The sequence below is a fragment of the Lupinus angustifolius genome, chromosome LG18 (assembly GCF_001865875.1).
Source record: "Lupinus angustifolius cultivar Tanjil chromosome LG18, LupAngTanjil_v1.0, whole genome shotgun sequence".
NCBI lineage: Eukaryota > Viridiplantae > Streptophyta > Magnoliopsida > Fabales > Fabaceae > Lupinus > Lupinus angustifolius.
The window spans coordinates 15,408,560-15,423,654 of NC_032026.1; the positions used below are offsets into that span (position 1 = coordinate 15,408,560).

Sequence of the window (15,095 nt, forward strand, 5' to 3'; positions counted from 1 at the left end):
ATTGGGTAGAGAATTACCTTATTTACAAAACATCTTATCTTTCTCTAACTTAATTAGTATTTTTTTTTTCTTTCTCCACAGTCAGGTATTTGAAGAGTACAACACTTGTTATTCAATAGTCTCCAAAATATATGCTCTACATAGAAGTAATGGCTTGAGCACTTGGTTATCTAATTAAAGTTCTACATATGAACCAAACAATGGTGAAGCATGGCTTCATAGCTAAAACTGCTCAACATATATCAATACTAAACAAAACTTCTCAAAATAAATACACGCATGTTATGGATAATTCATCCATTTCTGTGAAATGTCGTTGCCCACGAAAGAATCTTAGGCCATAAATTTGACGAGATAAGTCAGATAACAAATCAAAAATTATATTTATTTTAACAACTAAAGTATACTACCCAGATATATGAAATTATCTTTCAATCTATGATCGACAGATAACCCATGAAGCTATATAGAGCTTTAAAATTATCTATTCATATTTCCTATTAACTAAATAATCTAATCAATGTCTTATATTTTTAATTTTACGAGCAAGAAATATTACTAAGCAAATGAGAATATCAAATAGATATATTAATGATGAGTTCTACGAGAAATGTGAACCCGCAATGGATTTTTCATGACAACGGTGAATTCTTGTTTTTCTGACAAATCAACATCACCTCCTTTAGGAACCTTCCAATCAAAATTGCAAACCAAATTAGCCACAAAGTACTCCAAATGAAGCAATGCTAACTTATAGGCAGGACAAATCCTCTTCCCGGCTCCAAAGGGTATCATCTTTATCTCCTTAGTTCCTGTTAAATCAAACACTCGAACTTCACTACAATCATCATTCAAGAACCTCTCGGGCTTGAAATCCATAGGATCTTCCCAGACTTGAGAATCCCATCCAATTTCAGCCACCATGAAATTTATTGTCCCTTTCTTGGGCACCAAGTAGCCATTCAAAACCACATCCTCACTCACGACATGTGGCAATAAAAAGTGCCCTGGTGGGTGGCGCCTCAGTGCTTCTAAAATTAGAGCCTTGAGATAAGGCAATTTCTCCAAGTCTTGTTCAGTGATCACTTCCTTCTCTTTTCTACCATTGTCTTTCACAATCACAGTTTTTTTCAATTTCCTCCACGAGCCTTTGTTGCATGTGTTGGTACTTCACCAAATTCGCCATGATCCACTGCAACGTGGTGGACGTTGTATCTGTGCCTGCAAGGAGATCCAAAACATTTATATGATACATATATAATAAACATGTTGAAGGTAATTTATAGAGTTAAATGGATATGCGCCAATAGTATAAATAGCACAGTGATAGCGACACAATGAAATTTATGGTTATAAGTCTTGAGATCATGGGTTCAAGTCATGGGAGGCTACTTATCAAAGAATAAAATATTGCAGCGATGTGTAAACTTAAAGTATCACATGCTCAATAGAGTCATGGGTGGGGTCACATGTAGTTGAGGTGTTACATTAATTCGAAACCACTAAACTGCAACCTTTTTGCTTACTTGGAGAAAGGATTAATATATGTGCACTCTCTAAAACCATACTAGGTACGAGTTTTGTGCATTAGGTAGTCATAATATTTTTTATGGACAACCTTTTCCTACTTTTTGCATAAAAATGTTGCATATGTCTTCTCCATGTAAGTACCTGCACTTAGAAACTCTGAACACAGTGTCACCATTTCGCCTTCATCCAAATTTCATTGGCCTTCTTCTGGTAACTTCAAATCCAATAATGTATCCACATATACATGAGGGTTATTATTGTTATTGAACAATCCACTTTCCTTTGCTTTCTTCCTCTCTCTAATAAGTGGAACCAAAACCTCTTCTTTATCCCTCTGAAGTTTCAAGAACTCCTTCCAACGTTTTCTGAACAAATGCTTTGTAACTTTAGGCCAGAAATTTAGTATATTGAATTTGTTGATTCCAAGAAGCAAACTACGTTGTACGCGCTCGATGTCTCTAAGTTTCTGATTATCAACTTGTTGACCGAAACACATAAAAACTAGCAATGAGAACATGGCAAGTTGAAGGTGATCCTTGACTATAACAGAGTCATTCGATTTTGAATCAAACTGGAGACGATTGAGAAGGACTTTGAGGACCCACTTGCGGATTTGGGTGAACGATTTGACTCAGGAAGGGTGGAGCATCTCGACAACCAGATTACGACGGAGGATGCGCCACATGGAGCCGTATGAGGCGGAGGTGATGGTGTGTTGGTCACTAGAAGTGATTTTGTTTGTAGGGAGGGATGTGGGACGATTCGCGAAGAGAGAGCCATTTTGGATTAAGACCTGCAATTTTTTTTATTAATACTTGATGAAAGAGAAAACATTTGACAAAATGTAAAATGTAACCTTAAATAAAGATGTTTATAATGAAAAGGAAAGTGTCTCTAAGTTTTATAAATTTGAAAAAGTTTGGGCTTAATTTTATGATCAGCATGCTCACATGTTAAGTTGATGAATTTTGATGTGAACAGTGAACACATCAACAAAGTTAAACACAGTGAAAGCGAAAAAATCTTATACTAATACAATAAAATCTTAAATATTACTCATACCTGTTTTAATTGTCATGTTAATATTTTTAACTTTTTTTTTCAATGTCACTTTAGAAATCAATATGTATTAATTACTATTTTCTTCATTTTTTATCGTTCAATTAAATAAAGTGTGATAATGATGAGTATGGGTTGTGAATGATAATTTAGTCAAAATATATTTTTAATATGGATAACGAACATATTCACGATCGACTTGATCTTTATATTATGTTAAAGTGACACTCAAAGTGAGATGAATGAAGATAATAAAGATGGCTCCTCATAACATAAATACTACATAGTTGTACTGCAAGTATGAAATCATAATATATCTGGTAAATAAAAAAATAGTTTGATCTATAAATCCTAACCCGTATTTAAGAGACTTTTTCATTTCTGAACACACTATTGTGATTTTTTGTGTTCCATTTAATTGTGCGATAATGTGGTTGGTATTTGGTTAAGTATACAATAATATCTGTGTTTTAATCTTAGTAGTAAATCGGCTTGATGCTATAGAATCTTAAACTCGAACAAAATATGAAAATCACCAAATTTCTAATCTCTAACGATATGAATACAATTAAAATTTGAAAAAAAAAATATGCATATGCATATACTATCATGTATGAATTTTATATATTTTTATTATATCATTCACCATTCATATCTAATTATTATTAACTCTTAAAAAAAGTAATATAAATGAATAGTAGGTGATCTACTGACTGTATATAAATGTTTAGAAAGAAAATACATATATTTTACACTCTTAAAATAGTAAGTAAAATAATAACTAAAATAATAGTGTAAAGTATATACACAGACAGTGTACAAATTTATACACGATCAACACATTATCCACTATTCATTTATATTATTTTTATATAATAGTAAATGATGATTAAAAATAAATGATGGATGATACAATGACAATATAAAAAATTCTGATACAGTCATTGCATATATCTTTTTCACTTAAAATAGAACTACTTGGTGGGCGAGGGAGCGGTCGGCAATGAAGATGGTAGGAGGAGAACCGATGGGTAGGGTGATGATGGGACCATACTTGGCGTGGAGGGTTTGGAGTGTTGGTTCTATGTCAGAAACTGATTTAGTGAGCCATGTGATGAGGCTTATGATAGGGATGTGAGGAGGGCCAGGAGGGATAGGATTTGTGATTTTGGTTTTTGTGGATGATTGAAGAAGAGAAAACAAGGCTCTGATGAGAAAAACAAGACTAAGAGAAACGAGGATAATGAACCAAGTCTCCATGTGATAGCTGGAGAAATGGGTGATGAAATTTCTTTGTAGAAAGAGGGTTGTATATAAAGTATTTAGGACATGGAAAATAAAAACATATGGAATGAGACCAAGAGATTTCTAATGAAGAATTTCGAAATGAAAGATCTTGGAGAAGCTTTTTTGTATTAGGTATTCATATACTAAGAGATAGCTCTCAAGATATCCTATGGTTGTCACAAGAATGTTATATAGATAAAGTCCTAGATAGATTTGGCATGAAGGAAACTAAACTAGGGGATATCTCTAAAGCTAAGGGAGACAAGTTTAGTCTCGAACAATGCCCCAAAAATGATCTTGAAAGATACGAGATGCAAAAATATTCTTATACATCTATAGTAGGAAGTCTAATGTATGCTCAAGTTTGCACACGACCCGACATAGTGTTTGTCGTGAGAGTTTTTTTGGGAAGATATTTGAGAAATTCTGTAATGCATCACTAGAAGGCAATTAAACGTGTTATGTGTTACTTACAGAGAACAAATGAGTACATGCTCACTTATCGGATGTCTGAGAATTTAGAGATCATTGGATACTCTGACTCCGATTGTTGGGTGTCTAGACAATAGACACTCCACCTCTGGATATATGTTTATCTTGGCTGAAGGTGTTATTCTTGGAAGTCTGCTAAAAAGACGCTCATAGCTCCTTCAACCATTGTTGTGGAGTTCATGGTTTATTTTGAAACATCAGAACATAGTATATGGTTGCGGGAATTTTGTCACTAGTTTATGTGTGGTTGATGGTAATAAAAGACCACTGAGAATTTGTTATGATAGTAAGTCCGCAGTTCTTTACTCCAACAGTAATAGGAGTTCTATAAAGTCAAAATTTATTACATCAAGTTTCTGGTTGTTAAAGAAAGTGTTCAAAATTGACAAATTTCCATAGAACATATATGGACAAATTTTATGCTAGCTGAGCCACTGACTAAAGGTTTGGTACCTAAAGTTTTTCATGAGCATATTGCTCATATGAGTATTGCTCCTTAGGATACCTTAGTTCAGTGGCAGTCTATATGTTTTATGATTTACTTTGGATGTCATATATAGTTTTATGCATTATAAAGTTGATGGTTTATTGTTGTATTTTGAACTTATGTATTGTAACTATTGTGTTGCAATTAAGGACTTTGGATTGATCTCACTAAAGAATAAAGAATGACCAGTTGGAAAGAAACACGTTTAAGAAATTTCCATGTTACTCATCCATATTTCATCTATGTCATTTAGTATATTGGTATGGTGATCATCGTGGTCAAGTCACGTTTGAATGTGATGAAGGTCGTGGTGGTTCCATAGTTGATATATGAGGTGGACCAAATTGTATTAAGGAGAAGTCTAAATATAAATAACATACAAATGCGCACCTAAAGAATATGTGATACAATTGTTTCAGGAAAAATATGAAGCCCAAGTGGGAGATTGTTAGAAATTCATAATTTCTGATTAAGGTGTGAATCATATATTTAATACAATTATATTGCCTATTTATTTTGGGGTACAAAATAAGTGATCTAATTTCTGATAACTCATAGAACTTCTGAAATTGATAACAGATATGGGCTTAATGAGTGGATACCCAAACGGCTGACCTATAGGGGATAATGGGAACCCTATAAGTTCACACATAAGGAACGATTATAGTCCCGAAGACACCAAATCATCACAAATAGTTTTCACCTCTCCCCATAAGATAGAAAATGAAGGTCCCAAAAGTAATTAAGGATTTGTTGAGGAAGGCCATCATACCAAAACTCTCTCAAAAGGTATATCAAATGAGTAGATCAGGGAATATTGATTCAGGGATTCAGGTATGACTTTGTATCCTTGTTTTATATTATGTATGAGAATCATAATATTCAAGATCATAGGATTTATATTTTACCAATCATCAGATTAGGCTTACTATTAAATTGGGGCATATCTTGTAATGATTCTTGTCTAGGGCTTCTTAGATTAGGCTTTGTTTGAAAATTTGAGTAGAAGGATCATTTCTAGTATATCAAACTGGACCAGTTTTTAAGATGATCATATTTTTCAAATGGAAGGTCCCAAGAATCCTAAAACTGGGGCAACAATAAATTCGCATACCATGGATCAATGACTTGAATCAATCATAAGCAAAGAGAACAATTCCTTAGTAAGGCAATGATGCCATTTTAGAATACAAACTTCAAAAACCTTTTATTTAAAAAGTAGCCTCGGTATTGACTTTTACCTAGGATTAACAAATTCATCTTCTTGAGAGCATTCTAAAAGAACAAAACAAAAGATAAAAAATAAGAGTTATAGGTTGAATACTTGCAGAGGAAACCTAAGAAAAGGATGGTGATGTTGATTCGAAAAATATGCAAAAGGGACTTAGAATTGTAATAAAGAGAGAGAATTCCCTATAGGTACCTACACTAGGTGGTCTAGGAAAAAATTAGGGAAAGTTAAATAAACACCCTCAAGGAAAATATTTACTATTGTCCATCCTTAATTAAGCAAACTAGGGTATATTTTGAGGAATCCAAGTTACTGCCTTTGAAGGAAAGTTGAAGTTCCAAATAGGCACACATGGGCAATTTTACGGTTAAAATAATCGATAAGAAGTTGATCAAAGATATCACACGTGAGCACTTTCATCTCATTGAAAGAAATTCCCAACAAGTCTACAAGGGAAAAAACATTTTGAGTTCGATTTTTTCATCACCTAGTTGAACATTGGAGCATTTATATTGAATGGTCTAGAAATTTTGAGAAAGCAACTAGCTCGACAAGAGCTCTACCATTTGAAACAAGTTCGTAATAGTTTTTAAAATTAAAGTTTTAAGGGTGCAGAAGAACATTCGGGAAGAAAACAAATTAATCGAGTGCAAACTAAAAATGCTCAAATCCAAATTTTCAAAGGTTGGTGTTATTTCATGTTTCTGGTTCATACAACACGTCATCATACAAACATAGCTTGTTTTCATTCAATATATGCATCATTATATGTCGTATATACTGTTGGTACAATGGAAGCGATCGTTGCGTAATAATTCAACGCCCTCTCTTGATTTAAAATTAAAATAAAAAAGGAAGGTAAAAAAGGCATTCTTGTAATTTCTAAGCTTTCCTCGCTCTCCAGTCGCTTTCTAACACATAATTGTCGCATGTATATTTCCATATTCTTTTAATTTCCTTATTTTTATATATTAATTAAGTAACTTTATTTTGTGTAAATAATAGTAATAATAAACATTTTATTTCATACTTAAAAATTTAGTCAATAAAAATAATGATTAAGTATTAAAAAATAAGTAAATAATATATTATAATAAATAATAATTAATTTAGTTAATAATAAAAATGTATAGTTAATTACATAATTGATTAAAATCAATTATGAAATAAATAATAGAAGTTAAATTTATTATAAATATATTATTTTATTTATATATTATAAATATACATGAGGAATAATTATCTCTTTTTTCTTAGTCTCTACCTTAGACATTTTTTGATTTATTAGTTTTAATTCAACTTCTATTAAATCAAAAAATTCAATCAATTAACTCTACAATTATATTCTAATTGCACAACTAATAAAAATCTAAATTGAGAATTTAATATTAAAGTCGTGTTCTTTGTCATATTTTTATTTTTGACTCAAGGTTGAGAAGTGATCATGGTTATTGATACTACATCTACCATTTCCTAAAGTGAAAAGGCTAATGACCAATAATGTTATCATATTTTTATTAATTCCCTTTCAATTAATAAAGTACGTTCTTTATTAAAACAGATAAGTATTAATATAAATGTTTCTAAATTCAAATTGAGAAATGGAAGAACAATTATAACTATTATCGTTTTTTCCTTTCTATTTGGGTTAGAGAGATGATCGCGATCACTAATAATACCTCTATCATCACTCAAATTAGGAAGATAAGTCTATAGTATGTTTCTTTTTTTTCAACTTCAATTAATTAAAATTAAACCAACTTATTAATTACTTTTATACATGGAACTACATAGTGTTAATTAATGTATTGCACCGCGGAATATGGGAGCACATATTTTATTCTACATCTTGCACCATAAATTGTGATTGGTTGAAAAATAGTTTAAGTAAATTTCGAGGGTATCATTATAATATGGACGAACGGTTTGTTAATACATTTCCCAATTTTTAATAGACTCTCGAGGCCAAAACTCTAGTTCAATGGTCATATTTTATAAATCTTGTATAAAAGATAGTTTTCTATGTTTTGTCCGTAAAAAATGTAGTGACGAATTTAAGTCATTTGAAAGAGAATGAAATTTCATTTTTTCTCTCTTCCTAAATGGAATAATAGATAATACCAAAATTCAAATCAAGTGAGTAGAAAATTTCATATCCTTTTCCATTTATTTACTTTTATCGTAATAACCTTCTTCACTTTATTCTTTGAACCTATGACCATTATACAACTGTAAGACTTCCACTTATATTTCCAATTGTTTCAAAATTATGCAACCACTGAAAAATAATTGGATCAGCTAGTTACACTATAGATAATGGAAGCTTTTAACAGAGACAAATGAGGAAAAATGATAAATACTGTAAAAAATGTCTTATAAAAAAGATCATCAAAACCTTATAGAAAATTTCTTATAATAAAGACCACATAAAAATTTATAAGATTAATTAACTACCCTAAAGTTAGCTCATTATAAATTCACTTTCAATGTTTTCTTGGCATGCCACATTTTTAACAAAGACATAAATATTACGATTATGGTTATCTATTTTATCATATGTTATCACCAATCTGCAAGTAATGAGTAAGAAATAAATTTATGTAAGAACTGTCACTTTTTTTTCTCTTTTGAAAATATCCTGAAATTTATTAATTATTATGATAGTTATAATATAATTGAATTTATGCAAGAATAAACCACTCCATTATTTAATTTTGAAACATATTCTCCTCTCATATGTTTTTTTTTTATTTTCAGAATCAATTATCAAAGTTCTTATTCATTCTAAAAGGAGAGATATTACATATTCTTCTAAGACAGAAATAGAAAATAGGATAATTAGCAATTGAAGTGAAACATTTGATTCATAAATTATTATGTAGCACTAATACAAATTGAAATTAAAACTTTGCTAACCTCTTAAAAAATCTAACAATTGTATTAAAAAGTAATAATACATTTTTTAAAAATATACTATTTATCATGAATATTTAAAAATAGTAAAGCATCGATCCATATATAACAAAATTTAACAACTTGTCCATTACACGAATTAAAAACTGATATTTTTAATTTAAACATTTTATACTTATGTTACATCAAACTTCTAACCTTATAATGAAATGAAAAAGCATGGCAAATTTGATTCCTAGTGTTGTCGTGTGAAATATGTTAAGAAATTAAGAGGCTGAAGTATCTGGCTTTGGATTGATTACGGATTTCAGGTAGGGAAACAATTTGCACGGAAGATTGGGAATTGTGGGGTCTTTCTCAAGACTTAGCTACCACCCTTTATTATGGGAGTACATAGGTTATATAGGTTGGTTATGTGTTACTATACATATCATTAAATCGTGATTTATTAAAAAAAAATTATTTAAGTTAAAAAATTAATAATTAATTATTTTTTTGATTAATTACAACTGATGATACATGATGTAACACAAATTGTGATACAACATAGACATGCCTTTATTTTGTTAGTTAGACAGGTTCCCTCACTTTAATTTTGTTAGTTAGGCAAACACTATCTTATTTAATTTCTAGGTTTTAAATTGGTAATTTAACAAAATAAAGTATCCATTTAATCCTTTAACCTATTGTTAGATTTCAATTTAGTTATCCGTCTTTCTAGTATTTGTCAGTTTTACACTTTTATCATAATAACTTAATTATATATAACTAGGAATTTGTCTAATTCTTCATTAATATACAGTTTCTCAAATGAAGGCAATGGTTAAATGTCTTTGGTCTCAATCTAATTGACATTTTTTATTATAGAAGGGTAAACTAATAAACATTAGAAAGACAAAAAACTAAATTAACCCTTTATTTTGTTAGATGATCAAATTGTATCATAAAAATAAGATAGATGATTAAATTGACACTTTTATTTGGTTAGAGGACCAAATTAAAACTTGGAAATAAGATAAAATATCAAAAAGCAATTTTTAGCCTATCATAAAATGTTACCTACTCAAGATTTTTTTCAAAAGAGATATCCTTCTCTTAATTTTTACTCAAGATTTTTTACACTTACTCAAAAGAGTAAGTTTTGTATACTTACTCCTCATTCTAGCCATCAATTCTATAAATATCTAATGATTTAGATTTACTCATTAATCCAAACCATTGGATTTTCATAGAATTGATGGCTAGGATGAGGAGTAAGTTTAAAAAACTTACTCTTTGAATAAGTGGACCCCTCCTTATAAAAATTAAGTGATATGTAGTTGTAAATTTAATATAATTATTTTATGTTTTCATCATTGCTATCATCAAAACATATAACCCTCTTTAAATTAGGGACTCTAAAATTTGTCTGAAATTTATTTTAAATGCATAAAAGAATTTTAGGATATTCATCTTCGAGTTTAATGCAGCATAATCATTTTCCTTTTAAGTAGGGTGTCCGGGGTTGATCTAGATTTGCTTTTAGTCAAAAAGTTATACGATCCAAAGCCGACACTAATTTACAGTTGATTAATCCTATCTAAATATTATATACAGGTTCATCTAATTTAGATTGTTTTTATAATAAATTGAGATTATACATAAACTTCAAAATTTATAAAAATGAATAAAAAATTAAATTTAATACACTTTTAAAGTGACAACTTTAAATATATAGAAATAGAAATAATGAGGATCCACTTTAAAAAAAACAAAATAATGACACCACGACAAAGTTAAAAATAGTAGTGCAATAAAAATAAACAAACAGGTCAGTATTATCACACATGCAAAAAGCCTACATGAAAAGCAACGGTGACAAAATAACAACTTAATAGCAACATACAACCACCGGAATAAGAGCAACCAATAACAGAACACGTGTAATATATTTGTTACAATTAAAAAAGTGTTAACCAATGATAAATAATACTAAAACTTTAACAACAACGTGAATGGTACTTAATTAGTACCAAAATCCTCTTCATTTGAATGTGAGATTGGTTCAAATTTTAAATCATATATGAAATATAATCAATATGAACTAAAAAAACTAGTAGCATATACATGTGTTATTGAGTATAATAAACAAAATATCACCTTCTTTACATTTTTCAAAGTTCTCTTGTAGCTCTTTAACATCTGTTGCAATTGAGGAGGTGAGAAACCAATTTTTTACAAAACTAAAGCTTCAACTGTTATTACAGAAATAGAGCTCCTATAAAAATTAAGAACTTTACATCCTATGCTAAAACAAACTATGAATCAACTAATCCTCACCCCGTCAGCGCACACTTCCTGTCGTGCCAGCAATACAGACGACCACCACTGAGGGAAGTGTTGATGGCTACCATCGCGACCGCCAAATGACAAGTTGCCTGACCAATATAATCAACACTATCTCAGGGGTTTCATAGTAGTCGGTACATCTAGATTTTCTCAAAAGACGTACATCTTGGAGATCATGCATGTAGTCGACAGGAACGATGCATGCCCATCAACTTCTAGCAGGGTGGCCACACCAATTTCCTTTAACAATATGGACTATGAAGGTGTTGTCGGGGGAAATGATGACCCTCTAGTCATAAAAGCCCGGTTAAACAACAAGAAGGTCAAGAGATGATGACACATATCAAAGAGCAATTCACCCTCATAATTAAAAGTTCATGAAAATGAGCAAAAAAAATGGATTTGTGAGTGTAAAGGTGGTAACCCTTATCGTGGGAAATCTTCCTAAATTAGATTTCAATCATTTTTAATATTTTCATAATTATTCTTGCCAATTGTTAAATTGTTCTAATTCACTTTTAATTCCTATTTGAGTTAAGTATAAATTAATTGTTATAATTAAAGGAATTTTCCAGTCCTCGTGGGATCGATATTTTGTTTCTTGACAACATAATCGTGCACTTGCGATTTGCCCTATCAGGGGTTAGCAAGAAAGGCAATTTACCCACTCAAAAGCATACAACTAGAGCTAATTTGGCTAAAATACAGGAGATGTTGAATGCCCTTATGAACTGGGTTAATGTTTTATAAAGTAGCATTTAAGAGAAGACTACTGAGGGGCATCAACAATACGATGGTTCTAGCATCAAAGGCAGTTGCACATTTGCTAGTTATGACATTCCAGAGGTAAATTTAAATTGAGTAGTTTTCATTTACTTGCCCTTTAGTTTAATTATAGTCGTAATCTTCTGAAAAACTTATGAGTTTTAACTAACATTTAGGGTGTCAACACTTACAACCTATAACTAGATATCTCATCTAAGAGCTTAGTAGATATTGGTAAAATGCATAACTTACTAGATACTATGTTACACAATACACGCATCCCTCCAAATCATGAGATGGTTGGGATTAATACTGCATTTGATGGTGATATGATATTGACAATTCTTATTGATGAAGATACCTTGATAGTGGGAGAGGACATAAGCACTTTTGTAGCTTGGCTAATAAAACTTATAGTTGTAGATCCTAAGGTATGATTTTTAATACATTAACTACCCATTCTTATTATATTTATTAATTGATCTATAATTAATATGTTGACTTAAAAAATTTAGGAACATGAACACTCTAAAGGCAATGAAAAAGATTTAATGGCCTCAATGACATCCCTTCATAGAGAAGAAGATGTTCATATATCGAAAAAGGTCAAAATGGTGAAGTCTAAATATAGCAAACAAAATTAGTGAGCCACTTAGGTCTAAAGGATCTGTGGTGGATGCAAGCTCTCAGAATATCAAATTTTGTATTGTTCTAAAGATGCATCTAGAAAGGAAAGGTGCTAATTTTGCACTTCTTATATGAATTCATGGTGAAATCTTTGGGTATAGTACTGAAGAATTCATTAGCATTGTGAAGTTAAAGAAATATATGAACATGACTAGATAAGTTAATATGTTATATGCATATATATCAGGTAATTATTGTTTTCTTAACATTTCACTTTTTCATTTTGTCATTGGTGTTATTGTTGGTTAACAAGGGCTCTAACTTCACCTTGAGGGGTCAATAGATGGTTCAAATTATAATTAAACTCGATTTAAAATACAAAAGATAATCTCAAAAAGTAGTGTTTTTAATCGATTTCGTGGTTGCTTAATCAACTAACACAAAGCTGAACTTAATCGATTAAATGAGGACTATTGTTTAACCTGATGGTTTTCTTGAAAATCTTTTGGTTCTTGATACAGCAAGAAAGCAATGATTAAACTAATCTAATATGATCTTAAATTGATTATAGAAAGGGATTAATAAAGCAAATTCATTTATTCAATGATCTCTAAATGGATTTTGTCAAATAAAGCGAAAATATGATAATTGCATGTAAGTAAAAGAGTAGGTTAAGAGAGAAGATAACACAGCTAATTTATCCTGGTTTGATTGATAATCCACATACAATCCACATCTAGGTCTCCCCTTCTGATACTAGGAGATTTGCTTCACTGGAAGAAATCAAATATTTATACAAAACACTTCTTCCACCAAAAATTCTCTTGGACCTAACTTCTAATAGCTAATCACCATTTCTAACCAAGTATACCCAATGAGACCTCTTCTTGGATCTTGATCGCAACCTAGGTTTTCTCCTAAATTTTTCTCTTCCTGTTAGTTAATAGCTCACACCCTCGAAGAGACAAATTTACAAACTTATTGTAAAAGATATGTACAAAGTTCTATTGCACCTACAATGTGCTAATCAAACATTAACAAACAGAACAAACTATTCTTTGATGAATCTCACAAACTCGGAGATGAAAATGAATGATTAAGATTCACAAAAGGAAAAATCTTAAAAAACTGTCAAGGTATGAAAATAAACTCTTCCAAAGATTCACAATAACTCTTTCTTTTTCACATGAAAGTTTCTTTCTCTTTTCATAAAAATCACTCTTGAAAATCGTGTATCAATCTTGTATCAAGTTTCTGTAAGTGTAAAAATTATTGTTCTTACTTTTCCCATGGGAAAGGATGGTAAAATATCATTCAGTTTCAAACTGTTCTATTAGGGATAATCGATTAAATTGTCACTTAATTGATTAATGTTTCTTTAAAACGTCAAAGATTCCAAAACAGAAACTAACTTAATTGATTAATCATGTCCTTAATCAATTAACGGGTCTCCCATTTACAAAGACTTAATGGATTAAACAATGTATTAATTGATTAACGTTTTTCTTAAAAGACTTAGTTAATTATACATGAATCTCTAACATGAATGATTAATGTATGATTCATGACTTAGAAAAGGATATGATTATTAATGCCTAAAATCATGTATGCATGCTAAATACTCATAAGTCATATTATGTATGAAAAATCTCTTTATGAAATATACTCATATTTTATTTATGTAAGATTTATCATAAGGTTCACCCAACTTGGACTCTACCCATTCAAAGCATCGTAGGACCTAAATATAAAAGAATTACTCTATTCTTGATGATCCTTTTCTTTAAGCTTGAATATAAGTCTTTATTGTTGTTGATGATATATTCTTGCCTTTAAGCTTTAAACTTCGTCTTTAAAATCATATTCGTGCATGCTTGCGTTCATAGTTATAACTAACATTGATGTTATATGTTAGATACTTGTATGGCAATTTTTTGAAAGATCAAAAGTCAGTGATGTTCTTATCCCCACAAAGGACCTCTTCGTTGTTGAGTAACCCCACAAAGTCAGTGATGTTCTTATCCCCACAAAGGACCTCTATGTGTACCTATAAATTATTTTTTATATTTATTGTTATTATAAAAAACAATATTATATTTATATATGTAAAACCTTTTGCAATATTTTTCAAATTTTAATTAATTATTTGAGTTGTCAAAATGAACCATTCAAACTAAACCGAACAGTTCGCGAACTTTAACCGAGCCGAACTCGAACTAAGAAAATAACTCATATCAAACTCGAGTCGAGTTTCGAGTTGAGCAAATCCTTATCGAATTGAGCTCTGATTTGACTTAGTTCGTCTCATTTACAGTCCTAGTTGTATTTCATGAAGGAGATCATTATGCAATGGCCAGTTTCATTTCAATTTCATGC

At 30.5% G+C, this 15,095-nt stretch overlaps 1 pseudogene; it reads right to left on the reverse strand.

Moving 5' to 3' along the window:
* On the reverse strand, positions 418 to 3,857 carry LOC109333223 (annotated as a pseudogene).